The sequence below is a fragment of the Nicotiana tabacum genome, chromosome 22, assembly GCF_000715075.1.
Source record: "Nicotiana tabacum cultivar K326 chromosome 22, ASM71507v2, whole genome shotgun sequence".
In the NCBI taxonomy this organism is placed as follows: domain Eukaryota; kingdom Viridiplantae; phylum Streptophyta; class Magnoliopsida; order Solanales; family Solanaceae; genus Nicotiana; species Nicotiana tabacum.
Genome location: NC_134101.1, coordinates 179,821,419 through 179,837,047, shown reverse-complemented (window position 1 = coordinate 179,837,047; position 15,629 = coordinate 179,821,419). Strand labels below are relative to the sequence as shown.

Genomic DNA, 15,629 nt, shown 5'->3' with positions numbered 1-15,629 from the left:
AATAAATAAAAAAAGCCAAGAAGTGAATCCAAATGCAGAAGTTGATGAAAAATGTGAGCTGCTCAAGATATGACTGAAGTCACAAGCATGGTATGTTCGGTTTTGATCCGAAAAGCTGAAGAAGAATGAACCAGCACCTGCAACTAGCAAGCGTCAAGGTTCAAATCTAGAGTCCTCATGAAGAGCCGTTCAAGACTTAAGATCAAGCTTCAGAAGACTTATAGACAGGAATCTTGTAACTCATAGTTGACAGGCTTAGTTAGTCTTTTTCATTTTTTGATTTTGATGTAATAACAGGACTGCGGACCAGAACCTCGACAGAATGGCACCTCGATCGGCTTTCCACCTCGGTATACTCCATCATCTCACTCACTTATGAACTACACGTGGCCTGATTCCTTTATAGTCAAGGATATGTAGGAAGCTCAGATACCAGGGCTCGGTCACATTCTCCTTTCTTTTAGCCTTTGGTCTCTTTAAATAAGGGTCGGTCAAAAAACTTGTCTAGTCGTTCTTTGTCTGAAAATACTTCGTATTTCCAGTCAAAGAGGGCCAGCTGTAGACATGTGATTTTTGACCCTCCCCAAGATTTTTCACATTGTAGCATTTAAAAAATTAGTTTAGGTCTAATATAGTTATTTCAACTAATTTTGGTTCTTTTACTTTATTTTATCACAAAAAAATAAGTTTTTTTAATGGTTAGTTTTAATTTAATGGCTATTTCTACTTAAGTAGGGCTAATTAATACTTTGGTAGTATTTTTATCTTTTTTTTATTTTATTTTTATAGGCAAGAGTTGGTGTAGGGTGGATAAATTCTTGGTTAATTAAGCCAATTTGGTTATAAAAGCCCAAGTTTTAAAGCCCAATACCTTAGCCCATCAGATTTTAAAACCTAAAATAACCATTCACCCTTAAATAACCCTAGACCTAGATATATAAAGAGAAGACTATCAGACTCTAGACCCGAGACCTATAGACACACAAAAATCCACCGCTTTTCCATAGAAAAAGCATAAGCTTCTTCTTCTTGACCCACCTTCTGAATCTCTCAAAAATTGCCGGAAAATACAACCACACACCCCTAACCAGCGACAACCCTCAAATGACCACACCTCCCTCCGGCTCCATCTATATTTACATATATTTCTTATATTTTTCTGCTTCCTTTTGCTATATATTGACGTGAAAAACGGAAGCTGTGAATCTGAAATTTCCCGTTTTCAAGTGCTTCAGAATCTCCACATTGATCTTCGGCGTAAGATTTGTCGTATTTCTACTGAAGATTAATGTTAGGGATTCTTCACTTTTTTTATTTAATTTGATTTGATACCTCTGGGAATTTTCATAATGATTTTGCCTTCTATTTTCTCCTAATTATTTGATCCGAATATGTAACAAGAACAGAGCAAAGCAGATTATTGCTCTAGAAATCATTCCACCAGTGGGTTTCAGCTGATTATCAACTCTAGTTGGCGTTGGAGGTTTAGTCCATTTTGGAGCTCGTTTGTGAGATATGGGCTTGAGTTCGTGTTCGATTCGAGATTTACGATGTCGAGTCGAGGTTCCCATTGCTGCCCGCGGTTCTAATCACGATTTTTGCTCGTTTTTATATTGCTGTTTCACGGCTGAATTCTCGGACTTCAGGCCTGTGTACTCATTGCTACTTCATTAATTTTGAAGAGAATTTTGGCTTAACAGGTTTATCTCTGTATCATTCATTTTATTTGAACTTGTTTTGGGTGGTTTGAGCTTTAGAGTAGTTGTTTATGTTTAACTTCCTCTCGATTCAAGTTTATGTTTTATGTCGATTGTGTGTTCATCAAATTCTTCTGGTGATATTTTTAGATGGTAAATGAGCATGAATTATTTGGATCTCTGTTTGGTTTGATTAGTGTGAGAGATTAATGTTGGAATATTGGAACTAATCATGATGAAACTGTGTTCCATGCGCCGTTCTTGTTGGTGTTTTCTTGACGTAAAGTGTGATGTTTACTGGCATGCTTTTTTTTATTTTTGACATTAAAATCATCACTTAATCGACATTTTATCTTGAGAAGTTTAGTTAAGTTCCCAAATTTTCCTTGCTGCAAATTATCTCCAAGTGTAATTGAAAGAACAACAGTTTTCTTAGGATTCTTAAAATTATTTGGTGTAGTGAGTTGTGAGTGAGTCAACTGCTTTTTCATGTTTTGGATATCATTGTCCGCACCTATTTCTTTTGCTACTACATTTTTAGTTTTTCAAGAGTTATTTGGAACACTTCAGTTATTTGAAATTTAAAGATTCAACATATTGTGCATAGGTGTTAGGCATTCGGTTCATCTTTTCTACATCGGGCTTTTGATGGTCTTTTCACACTAACTTAATAGCTAATTTTGTTATACTACTTTGTTAGATTTGGTTTGGCATTTACAGTAGAGTGGTGTGATTAGTTTGTGGAAATAAGGCATAGCTAAAATTTGATCGAAAGGGGTTGAGGTTAATACGCAATTGTTAAGTTTTAGTTTGAAGATTGGGTTTGGGTTAGCAAATGGGGTAGTAGAGGCTCTTGTCAGGCTTGGATCAATTTTCTGTTCCTTTCTTTCTTTGTAATCTAATTAATTAGCTCTTTATTTCTTGTTCTTGATTGTTACTGTTTGCTCATTTGATTTTTGTTAAAATTGTTTGACTGATTGTTGGGGCCGTGGGAGTGAGGGGAGAGACCGAAGCCCATTAGCAATTGATTTGTCTCCATGCTTTAGGTATCGGGTTTGGTCTAATAAAAGGAGAAATTAAAAGAAATGGAGCATGAAATGAGTTTTTATTATTTATTTTAGTTTTGCTTTACTCTTCTTATCTACTCACTAGTATGCTTTAGGCGCATTTAAAATACCATCATGATTGTGTATAAGTTCGCGTAACATAATTACGATTCTAAAAAAAATAATTCGGAGTATGCGTTCGCGCAACTTCGATCAAACTTTTTTTAATAATAAAATTGTTATTAATGGACCACTAATTTAACTTAGTTCATATAGTTCGAGGTGCACCATCCACAATTTAATCATTCATGGCGCTCGTATTAACCTTATGACTTAGATATAAAAATGATAAATGTTCGTAGTCTGCTTTACGCACATTTAATATACTATCGTGGTTATGGATACGTTCGCGTGACATGATTACGATTCCTAAAAATAAAACCAGAGTATGCGTTCGCGCAACTTCGGCCAAACTTTCTTAATAAAAATAAAGTGTTACTAATTGTGGACACATCCGTGTGACATGATTTTTGACACGCCAAACAAATGGGTACACGTACGCGTGACCCGTTTTAAGATAATTTCTTAATTAAAAAAGGCAAATGCACATAGGTTCTAAAATAAGTAATTAGACAATTTTAACTAGCCAAGTATGATCAAAGCGACCGTGCTAAAACCATAGAACCCGAAAATGCCTAACACCTTCTCCCGGGTTAACAGAATTCCTTACCCAGAGTTCTGTGTTCACAGACCGTGAATAGAGTCAACATCCTCGATTCGGGATTTTAAACTGGTGACTTGGGACACCATAAATTATCCCAAGTGGTGACTCTGATTTTAATGTAAATAATCCCATTTCGATTGTCACTTAAATTGGAAAAAACTATCTTATACCCTCCCTGGGGTAGTAAAAAGGAGGTCTGACAATAGTATCTTGTTTAGGTGTGTTAGAGTTTCCTAAGGACCTCAAGGATCCCGGGCAATGCTTACACCTAGACGTTTTCTCAAACCAGAACTAATTTAAGTGCAGTATGGAAAGGTCAGCTCTGACATGCCAGAGTTCAGAGAAATCACAAGGATCTCAAGCCAGTACACATGCCAAAGGAGGAAAACCCAACATTCTAGGATTAGTGTGAGAGTGTTTGATATAGTTTTGTTTGAAAATAGTACAGAGATGACTTCAATAGTAGGAAAGTTTTTTTAGAAACAGGGAATAACTTAGTGATAGAAGACAGTTTGAGAAGAGTGTCAAACATCAGACAATCAATTGGTCATAAGAAATACCTAGATTCAGAAAACTTCAACAACAGATCTTCACACAGAAATGGAGGGATTATGTCACACAAGAATCACATTAGGGACATGGATAGGGATAGTAGAGACACGTAGTCACAAACTGCATACAACACTTAGGACCTTGGAGGCTTAGTAAATAGTTTAGAACATAAATAATAGTTGGCATGTCTTGAACAGGTTTTAAACATATAATATAGACATGCTAAGTACAGAAGTAAGCTGAGTGCAAAACATGCATTGAAAGGATAGAATTTTAGACATTCTAGGCAAAGAAGTAAGCAAGAAAGGGTGCAGAACTAAAGCATACATTGAACAGGCAGACTTTAAACATGCTGATCAAAGAAGTAGGCAAGGATATAAGTTGAACCCCATAACTGATGAACTAAAAACACATAGGGTTTGGATTCCAAAAATTAATTAGATACATACCAGTTAAGGAAAGCAAGACACAAAGTATAGAATAGTGTAGTGCAATAACTAGCCTTGGCTTACAACCGACTAGTTCAATGGAAGTAGCAAGTGACAGAAAGAGTAGAAAACTTTAAGTATAAAAGAGAGTTTCTGAACTAGTGTTCCTTGTTATGGTTGTTGTCCAGAACTTAAAAGAAGAGAAAGTTTATATAGGAATCAAAAACTTAAAAAACAAGGTAGTAAATTAATTAAGTAGTAAATCAAGGAAACCTCACGTAAATCAGCAAGATTTTCCCTTAATCAAGGGACAGCTCAACCAATGGTAAAACATACTCAGTATTTAAGAAAAAAAATAAAGTAAAGCTTAGGTATAGAACATGCAAGTAAGGTTAAATGCATAGCAGTTTAATTAAGGAAATAAATCAATAACAACCAGTGGAATGCAAACAACAAGGCAAGGAAAAACAATTAAGGCAGGTAAATTCAATCAAATTGAGTAAAGAAGTAAAGATCAAACGTTAGATAGAAAGGGGTCAAATTAAACCAGAAAATAAGGGATTCAAAGTAATCAAGGGTTCAGAAAGTCATGAAAGAAGCAGCATGCTTAGCATATAAAATGAGGTAGAGCATGAATAGTCAGGATTTCACACAACTTTAACAAAACCCATGGTTAAACGACACTGGTTCAAAGTGAAGCATACAAGTTTTGCATGAATGATTAGTATAAACACAAGTTCATAATATCAGTGAAAGGTTGAACTAAGAAAATTTAGTAGAAGCATACTAGGACAAGTAAATCATGAGAAGTCACAAAAACCCAAGGCAAGAACACAGTCAGAGGTACCAACATCCAGAAACCAAACGAAAAATCCCAAAAAGTTAGGGTTTTCTGTACAAACCGGCTAGGATTGCAGCAGGTTCATAAAATTAGTCAAAATGTGTGAGAATCAGAAGTTTAAACACAAAGAATCACTAAACAAAGTTTAAAAAGAAATTTCGAAAATCTTAATTTTAGAAAAAGATGAAAAATCACTTGAAATCATACGATTCTTATAAAGAATCTCAAGGCTATTGTAAAACACACAAGAAACAAACTCAAATCATCTTAGATCTATACAGATTTAGGAGGTTTGGAAAAGAAATTAGGGTTTCGAAGAGAATCATACAGAGATGCAGAAACATACTGAAAACCCCTTAGATCGTAGCTAATATAGAACGATTTCACTCGAAATCACACTGGAATGGTCAGGAACAAGCGAGAGATGAACCCTAGATGTAAGTTGACATGGCCCTGGTACCTTGGGGGCCTTAGAGATGGCAGGAATGACATTAGAGAAGCCATTGAAGGCCCGAGAGATGGTGAGAGGTTACCGGAGATGGCCATAGATGGGGTCGGCGTTTGGAGAGGGTTTAGGTTGAGAGTGTTTCAGAGCAGAGAAGATTTTAGGGCGGCGGGGTTGGTTGTGAAATGAATTAGGTTTGGGAGGGTATAGGTTAGTTTAATTAGGAAAGGGAAAACCAGGGCCGTTGATCAAAACAATCAACGACCAAGATTTGGCCGGGTATTGGGTCGGGTAGGTGTTCCTAAGTTGGGTTGGGTAATTTTGGGGTCCGTTTTGGGCTGATTTGGGATTGGGGAGGGGTTGGAATTAGGCTGGAATTGAAATGAAATCAGGCTAGATTTTAAATAGTCATTTTCAGTACTATATAATTTATAAAAATAATAAAATGATTTTCAAAAAATATTTTGTGTACTAAAATAATTTAAAATAGTTGTTTAATATTTTAAAAATATAAAAGACCATTTTATGTATTAATAATATAATTATGCACTAATAGGTCTAGTATTGCAAATATATGCAAATTAACTTAAAAATATAAATCCAATTATAAAAAATACACCAAAAATATTTAAACAATATTTTGGCATAAGTATAGAATTTAGATGACTAAATCACCACAAAAAAAAATAATTTGAAGGATAATTGTTGGAATTTTATAAGTAAAAGGGAAGAAATAAATTAATTTTAAAGCCTTTAAAATTATAGAAAAATTATAAAAATGCTTATACATGCTTATATATGCATATATAATATTTATATATTAAAATATATAGGGAAAAAAATTGGGTATCAACAACAATCCCAGTGTTGGTATTGTCCATAGGTTCAGGATCGTACACCTTGTATTGTAATGCGTTGTGTATTGGGCTTGGCACGATATTTATGCCTGACGGTAGGGTGATTGCCTACGCGTCTCATAAATTGAAGGTTCATGAGAAGAATTACCCTGTGCATAATTTGAAGTTGGCATCCATTGTTCACGCACTCAAGATTTGGAGACACTTCTATACAACGTTTCGTGTGAGGTCTATATCGACCATCAGAGTCTCCAGTACCTGTTCAAACAGAAGGACCTTAATTTGTGGTAGCGGAGATGGTTAGAGTTACTGAAAGGCTATGATATCACCATATTATATCATCTGGGGAGGGCCAATATAGTGGTCGATGCATTGAGAAGGAAGGCAGAGAGCATGGGCAGTTTGGCATTTTTATCGACAGTGGAGAGGCTATTAGCCATGGATGTTCAAGTTTTGGCCAACCGGTTCATGAGGTTGGATGTTTCAGAGTCTAGCAGGGTTCTCACTTGTGTTGTGGCACAATCATCGTTTTTGGAGCATATCAAGGCTCCCCAGTTTGATGATCCTCACTTATTGGTATTGAAAGACATGGTGCATCGTGGTGGTACTAAAGAGGTTGTGATTGGATATGATGGTGTTATGCGGCTTCAGGGTCGAATTTGTATTCCAAATATTGATGGGTTGAGAGAGTTGATCCTTAAGTAGGCTCATAGTTTGTGCTTTTCCATTCACCCAGGTGTCACGAAGATGTACCATGACTTGAAATAGCACTATTGGTGGCAGAAGATAAAGAAAGATATTGTCAGTCATGTCTCTCAGTGTTTGAATTATCAACAAGTGAAGTACGAGTATCAAAAACTAGGTGGGTTGACTTAGAGATTAGAGATACCGGAGTGGAAGTGGGAACATATCACTATGGATTTTGTGGTAGGCTTACCACAGACATTTAGGTAATATGATGTAGTTTGGGTTATTGTGGACTGGTTGACTAAGTCCGCATACTTCATTCCGGTGATGACATATTATTCTTCAGAGCGGTGAGCTCAGATTTATAACCAGGAGATTATCCACCTGCACAATGCGCCTATTTCTATTATTTCTAAGGAGGCACACAGTTTAGTTAACACTTTTGGAGAGCCGTGCAAAGTGAGTTGGTCACACGGGTCGAGATGAGTACCACATTTCATCCTAGACGGACGGACCAACCAAACGTACTATTCAGATTTTAGAGGACATGTTTCAGGCATGCTCTATGAATTTCAAGGGTCAATGGAACCAGTTTTTACCTCTAGCGGAGTTTGCCTAAAATAATAGTTATCAGTCAAGCATCCAAATGGCTCTGTACGAGGCCTTATATGGGAGATGATATTGTTCTCCGTTGGGTTGGTTTGATCCAGGTAAGGCTATATTGTTGGGCACCGATTTAATTCATGATGCTTTGGAGAAGGTTAAGGTGATTCAGGAGCGGCTCCGCACAGCTCAGTCCAGGCAGAAGAGTTATGTGTATCAGAAGGTTCAAGATGTGGTTTACATGGAAGGTGAGAAGGTTCTTCTCCGAGTATCGCCTATGAAGGGCGTGATGCGGTTTGGGAAGAAGGGCAAGTTGAGCCCGAGGTTTATTGACCCGTTTGAGATTTTAGAGAGTGTTGTAGAGCTTTCATATAGCCTTTAATTGCCTTCTAGCCTAGCAGGGGTAAATATGGTATTTTACTTTTCCATGCTTTGGAATTACCATGAGGATAGGTCACATAATTTAGACTTCAGCAAGGTGCAGTTTGATGAGAATTTGACCTATGACGAAGAGTCCGTAGCTATTCTGGACCGGCAGGTTCAGAAGTTGAGATCTAAGAGGTTTGCTTCTATAAAAGTGCATTGGAGAGGTCAGCCAATCGAGGAGGCTACGTGGGAGATTGAGTCCGACATGAGGAGTAGATAACCATATTTTTTCCAGTCTAGGTACATTTCTATGTCCGTTCGAGGATGAACATTTCTTTTAGAGGTAGAGAATGTGACAACCCGATAGGTTATTTTGTGTACTAGCTCTTTTTTTATATTTTGAGACCTTCCGTAGCTTTATTTGATGATTTATAACTTGCGTGAATGGTCCTTGTAGTTTTTCGGAAAGCGTAAATGTGAATTTTTAAAGAAAATGTGATTTTGGCTTTAAAAAAGCGACTTGAGTTGATCACGGTCAATATTTTTGGTAAATGACCTTGGATCGTATTTTGATAATTTCGGTAGGTTCGTATGATATTTTTGGACATTTACACATATTTAGATGGGGTACTGGGTAACCTAAGGGCATTTCGGTATATTATGTGAAAAAATAAAAAAGTGAGTTTCAAAGTTGAAATCTTTAGTTTTGATGATTGATTCTTGATATTTGAAGTTATTTTGATGATTTGAGTTAGGGAGTGAGTTTGTATGATATTAATACACTTGTGTGAATGTTTGAATTGGAGCTAGAGGGGCTTGGTCGAGTTTCAGATGTGTTTTGGTTGATTTTGGAACAGCTTATGCAAGTCTGCTGCTGGTGTAAACTTGCAAGTCTTGCATTTGCAAAGACCTGATCACAATTGTGAGCCTCGCATTTGCAATATCAGACTCGCAAATGAGAAGGGGAACTGGGGGATGGGACTTTGCATTTGCGAAGAATTGACTACATTTGTGAATTGGGGTGATCCGTATTTGCGACCCTTGTGTCGCTTTTGCGATAATTTAATATCTTGGATAGCTTCGCAAATGCGAAGCTTGCACCACATTGATGGATGAGGGCTTCGCAAATGTGAGGTTTATGTCACATTTGCAACAACAAAGTAGCCGGGACAATGATTTCATTTGCAATTAGTGGTTTGCTTTTGCGAACATCGCAATTGCGAATCAGAGTTTGCAATTGCGACATTTGCAGCTAGGTAAAAGAAGGAAAAATCGAGACTTAGCTCATTTTACACAATTTTTCTACCCTAAAATCCATAGATGTGACATTTGAAGAGGAATTTCTTCCCATATTGGTAAGAAACTTTAACTAGTTTCAATCAATTTCAATTACTTTTTCATGAAATTAGTCATCAAATCTTTGAATTTCAATGTAAAAATTAGGTGTTTTGGTTAGAATTTCGGAATTCTATAAAATTGAGATTTAGACCTTGAATCGAAGTCGAATTTAGAAACAAATCAAATATCCGGGCTCGAGGATAAATGAATAATTGGTATTTGATCCGAACCTCAGCTTTCGAACAAGGCAGCCCGGGTTGACTTCTTGAATTATGATCAAAATTGAACCTTTTTCTTTCGTGGGTAGTTTTTAAAGCTTGTTTTGAATTGTTTGAATGGTATTTAGCTAGATTCAATTGGTTTGGAGGTTTGTTTTAAAGGAAAAGTCGTGGTCAATTGTTGATTGTATTCCAGAAAGAGGTAAGTATCGTGGTTAACCTTGACCTAAGAAAATTAGGACTTGATTGGTCTATTTGCTGCTTGATTTATGTATCGGAACGACGTGTATGCAAAGTGATGAGTGTATATGCGTTGTCAAGTCTTTAAGAACATGGGGCGAGCTACTTAATTGCATGTTTTCATTTATATCATGCCTTCTTTTATTCCATGTTATTACTCGTTCCGTGCTTTAAATGCTACATGTCTTTACTTGTTAAATTCAATGGTTTTATTAGTGACATATCTCAATTTGCTATATGTTTTTATGTTTTCATGCCTTCATTTATTGACTGCCTTTACTTGCTCTATGCTTTACATGTTAGTTAGACGATTTTACTTGTCTTATATTTTTACTTGTTTATTCGCTTTACTTGCTTCTATTTCACTCTACTACGTTATATTAGATTTTCTTAAAAAATTTATATGTTTAGTTCCCCTATTTACATTAAAATTTAGTTGTAGTATTCTATATATGTGTGTGTGTGTATGAGATCAGGTTGCACACCGCAACGATATTGATATTATATATGGGATCCGGTTGCACACCGCAATAATATTGGTGTTTTATATATAAGAGATTGAGTTGCATACTGCAACAGTATTGACACATTATATATGGGATCAGGTTGCATGCTGTAATGATATTAGTAATATATATGTAGATCGGGTTGCACGCCACAACGAAGAAGATGTAATATGGTTATTCTTGGTTGTTGGTTTTGTCACGCCTTGAACCTGGGGAGCGAGACCGGCACCCGGTGCCTCACCCATCCTTGCGTACCAACTTGCGACTAAGGGACTGTGAACATATAATGTCATACTTTAGCCAAGGTCTACATTACAAGGCAATTGCGAATGATGACTAAACATCAATATAACGTTGGATCGACAAGGCCGTCATAACTACTACAACTGGAAAACCAACAAGATATACATACAAGGCCTACAAGCCCAACATACTGCACTAACTGACAGGATATGTCTGCAAGCCTCTACTGATGGATATAATGCGATCAGAACAGAGTACCGACCTACTCATAACATATATACATATATACATATATACACAAGATGTACATAAAGCTCCAGACCCGGCAACTCCGAAAGACATGGAGCTTACCGATCAAGCTGAACTCGGGCAACATCTAATAAGGAGGTCTACTTTTCTATCTGTCTGAACCTGCACGCATAAAAAATGCAAAGCCCTCAGAAAAGGGACGTCAGTACGAAATTATGTACCGAGTATGTAAGGCAATATACTGAAAGCTAAAAATGAACTGATAATATAATAACTGAAAGTAACTGGGAGTCAAAGATAATTTGAAGATATGCTCACCTGCCGATACTGACTCAACTTTCTCAATATAGTAAGTAAAATAGATGTCCGGCCTTATAAGGCTCGATATATATAATTGTTATGCCGTAGTAGGATTGCTCATAGGTGCCCGGCCATACTAGGCTATGTATCTCCGCCATGGTGGGCTCACTCATAGGCGGTCAGCCCCAGTAGGCTCGGTATATAACTTACCATCTGATCAGATGTTGCCCAATAGGGGCCTTTCCATTGATTATAGCTCGATGGTAGTGAAAATACTAGAATACTGTATATATAGACTCTCTGCTCTCTTGACTGGAAGAAGACAATACTCAATTGAATATGAAGTCCCGATAAGGGAGAATACTGTAACTTATGAGACTAGGAAATGTACATAAATTCAGGAATATGAATTTCTCTTTATGACTCGTTATCAAACTCGTGTAATTACGAGATCATGCCAAAATGAAGGAAGGACTTAGCCTTAACATAACTGAGTTGATTCTCTTGACAATCCTTCTAACACATGTCAATCGCGAAGAAACACGTAACGACGGATCGGAGTAGGGAAAAAATCCATATGATATTCTTGAGAAAGATTGCATCCTACTCCCTTATAATTACAAAATCTCACGTTACTTTGAATTGTTGAAGATCTTACGTGCTTATATGATATATACAGATGCATATTTGAATACTCATGTTACTTACCATCTTGCTTACAAAATCTTTCTTACAAAATCTTACTTACCCATCTTACTTACAAAATCTTAATGTTTGAGATGCCTTATATGTGGATGTGGCAGCCACCAGATACCTTAATTTGCCACCTTTTGTAATGACTTAACGAGTCATGAATGTGTTAGGGTGGTTTGCTGCCACATGGAGGTTCCTTATCACAATTTTTATTCACTTAGTTCCTTAATTAATTTGTTAATCTCCCATTAACCAATAATTATCCATATAATTAGGAATTATTTCAAATTACTTAAAATACTACTCATTTTTAATACATCTTATACACCTTACTATCATTGTCATGTGGTACCTTGTATGGTACTAGTCCATAAGTACCGGATATTTTAGCTCGGGCTATATTTTATCCCAACATGTTAAACTTTGACGAAAATTCATTTTCTTCGATTTGCTTACTCTCTCATCTTCACAAATTTATTCATCACTTGTTTGAAAAGCATAATGCTTATAATCTCCAAATAATCTTGTCCTTGAACTGAGGTCAATTATCTTACGATAATTTCACGTATAATACTATAGGGTGTAACATCGTCGTAACATAATACTGCGGAGCGTAACATCATCGTAATATAATACTGCATGGCGTAATATCGACGTAATACTGCAGGGCGTAACAAATTTTCGTTACCGTATTTTGTAGTGATACTAAGAAGTGATGTATTTTGGGGGCCCTCTGTTGTGTATTTCTTATTCCGATTTTTATGTTAATTATTGTTTCTCTATTCCATTATTGTTTTCTACTTATACTCGTACATGTTTATGTGAGTGCCTTGTCATAACCTCGTCACTACTTCTTCGAGGCTAGGCTCGGCACTTACCGAGTACATGAGGTCGGTTGTACTCATACTACACTTCTGAACCTCTTGTGCATATCCGATTTTGGTCCCAATGGCGTTTAGTGGAGATAGCTCGAACCCGTTCTTTGGAGACTGGAGGTAGAGTTGCACGACATTCGTAGATCCAGAAGTTCCATCCTCTTTATTTTACTATTTATTTTGTTTCAGACAATTGTGCTTTATTTCAGACTATTTATAGTATTCTACCCGCTCATGTACTTGTGACATCAGTTTTTGGGTTAGACTAGACTGTGTTAGTCTCTGATTATTATATTACAAAGTGTTTCAATCTTAATCTCTTAATCCTTTACTTTTAAATTGTTGAATTAAATAAATGTTTAGCTAATGTTGGATTGTACAATAAGTGATTATTAGGCACCATTACGGTTTCGTAATTGGGGATTTTGGATCGTGACAACTTTTAAGTTTTATTGCACTCTAGCTAAAAATGTAATGTTTTGTTTTACTAGAATGCAAAATAGATGAATGTCCTCGATGTTTTATGGCATTGTAAACATTGTGATTGTGCTAGCCTATCGTTGTTTTAGGACTATAGTACACCATACTAAGAAAGGAGAATGGCGCATAAAGTCAAACACGTGAAAGAAGATTCTTAAAATTAAAAGAAGAAGAGTAATTGACTGTTGTTTTCTGAAGAGACCGTTTTCTCTTGGTTAGCTACTTTTAGTTGAACATGTTATGATAGGATTGTGTGTTTTCTACTCATATTTGATTACTCATTTACATACTGGATTAACTAGCAAGTACTCCCTCTGTTTCAAATTAGGTGAGGTACTTTCTTTTTTAGTATGTTCTAAAATAAATGACACATATCTAAATTTGGAAATAATTCAACTTTAAATTCTATATTTTACCCATTCTACCATTCATGAGAAGCTTTTATAACTACACAAATTTTATGGCTCTACAAAGCTTTTACCCCTTAAGCTTTTAAGATCACAAGTTTTAAAAGTTTTCTTTTTTTTCATAAACTCCGTGTCAAGTCAAACTACATCATCTAAATTGAAACGGGGGGAGTAGTAATTATCAAAAAATAGTTTTTTTTTGCGTTAAGAATAAAAAAAAAAAGCACCTTAATAATTATTAGTAATGCCCCTGCAAAGGTATCAGCTATTGTTATAGCACTTTGTCATGACAAGTTTCCTCAGAGCATGTGTTTACCTCGAAAATACGAGTAACAATTTAATCAGGAGGTTTCTCTTTTTCCTCAGGGAAAAGGATATCCCTTTGCCATTTCCTTGCGCTAGCTATCCACTCTTCTTTTCACTTTTTATCATCATCATTTCAATTTCTTTTCTGTTCTAATTCGAATTCCAGCCTTGGAATCTCTCTTCCTTCTTTGGCTCTCTTTTCTTTATTAATTATCTAATAGACTTCTCTCTTTAGATAGATTTTTCTTTTCATAATGTTTCCTTATGATTTTTATTTTTTTCTAAAGCGACATTCTCCCTTCTATCTATCTTGAATTGAATTATAAGTTCAATACCAATTAATAATCAAGAAGTATAACATATAAATGAAAGAAATAAGTAAATCAAACCAGTGTTGCTAGGCAGTATTGACCTCGAACCAAAGTGACCTCGAGATGGACCAAGAATAATAAAGCAACAATAATAAAGCTAAAGGACAATTCTGATGAACAATGAGCAAAAAAGTAAGAGAGTATATTCTTTGCCAAAGATTAGATGATATTTATAAATGATTGGGGTCCCCTTTATATAATAGGGGAACCCTAAATAAGATACATTTCTATTTACAGTAAAGAATCTTATTGGGACAACTGTCTAACCGTCTAGTACGGATTCGTACAAATCTATTTCGGGATTTACGCCATGATTTTGGGGACGTGGCAGGAATCTTGCTCATTCTGTTACATATCCATAACGGCATTATCTCGAGGCCTAATCATATTAGGCTCTGACGTTCCTCGAACATTTAATTCTTTGAGCCTTGTAATCTGTCACCGAGATTGAGCCTGGTCCATCGAGATCGAACTCGATCTATCCTGAATTTGAGCTTAAGGCGACCCCTTGAGCTCGAAAAATTGGTCATACCTAATTTCGACCGTATACAGATAGTCCCCGCATTTCTTAGAGTAAGACGATAAGAAACGATTTGATCTTCGATGCTCCGACGCCTTGATCATGATATCAATCCCATGATGTCACCGACTGAAGTGATTGAAAAGTCACTTCCACGCATTTCCAAGGTCATCAATTGGAGGCGGCTGATGGTCGGCTATTTGGCTTCCCCAACACCCTTAAGTGGCCTCTATAAATAGGCCATCTTCACATTATTTGCAAATTTTACTTCTCAAATCATTCTTAAAATCCCTTTAACTCCTTCAACTTCTTTGAGTTCACCCCTCTCTCAATTTGCTCTTACTACATCATCTACTCTTTCTCTTCTTTTGAATTTACAAACCACAATGACTAAAACATCTAAAACTGTTCCTCAGAAAGAAAAAGCCTCTTCATCATCGCGGCTGGCCAGAAGTAAAACGATGGTGCCACCTCATATCGAGGAGTGTATTCTGGGGTCGTGCGAACTAACTTCTGATCTCAAAATCGATAAACTTGTATCTATACCAGGTCGATGTGAGCCCATGTCTCGATACATTTTCTTGATAACTGAAAGTGAGCTTGAGCAGGTGAAGAAGGATTGCAACTAGGAGAACAA

At 36.3% G+C, this 15,629-nt stretch overlaps 1 long non-coding RNA gene across 1 annotated transcript; it reads left to right on the top strand.

Moving 5' to 3' along the window:
* Positions 1-945: 945 nt before the first annotated feature.
* Positions 946-1,876, top strand: LOC107801069 (uncharacterized). The gene is made up of 2 exons (XR_001651549.2): positions 946-1,257; positions 1,407-1,876. It is a non-coding gene; the product is annotated as an uncharacterized LOC107801069 (long non-coding RNA).
* Positions 1,877-15,629: the final 13,753 nt, after the last annotated feature.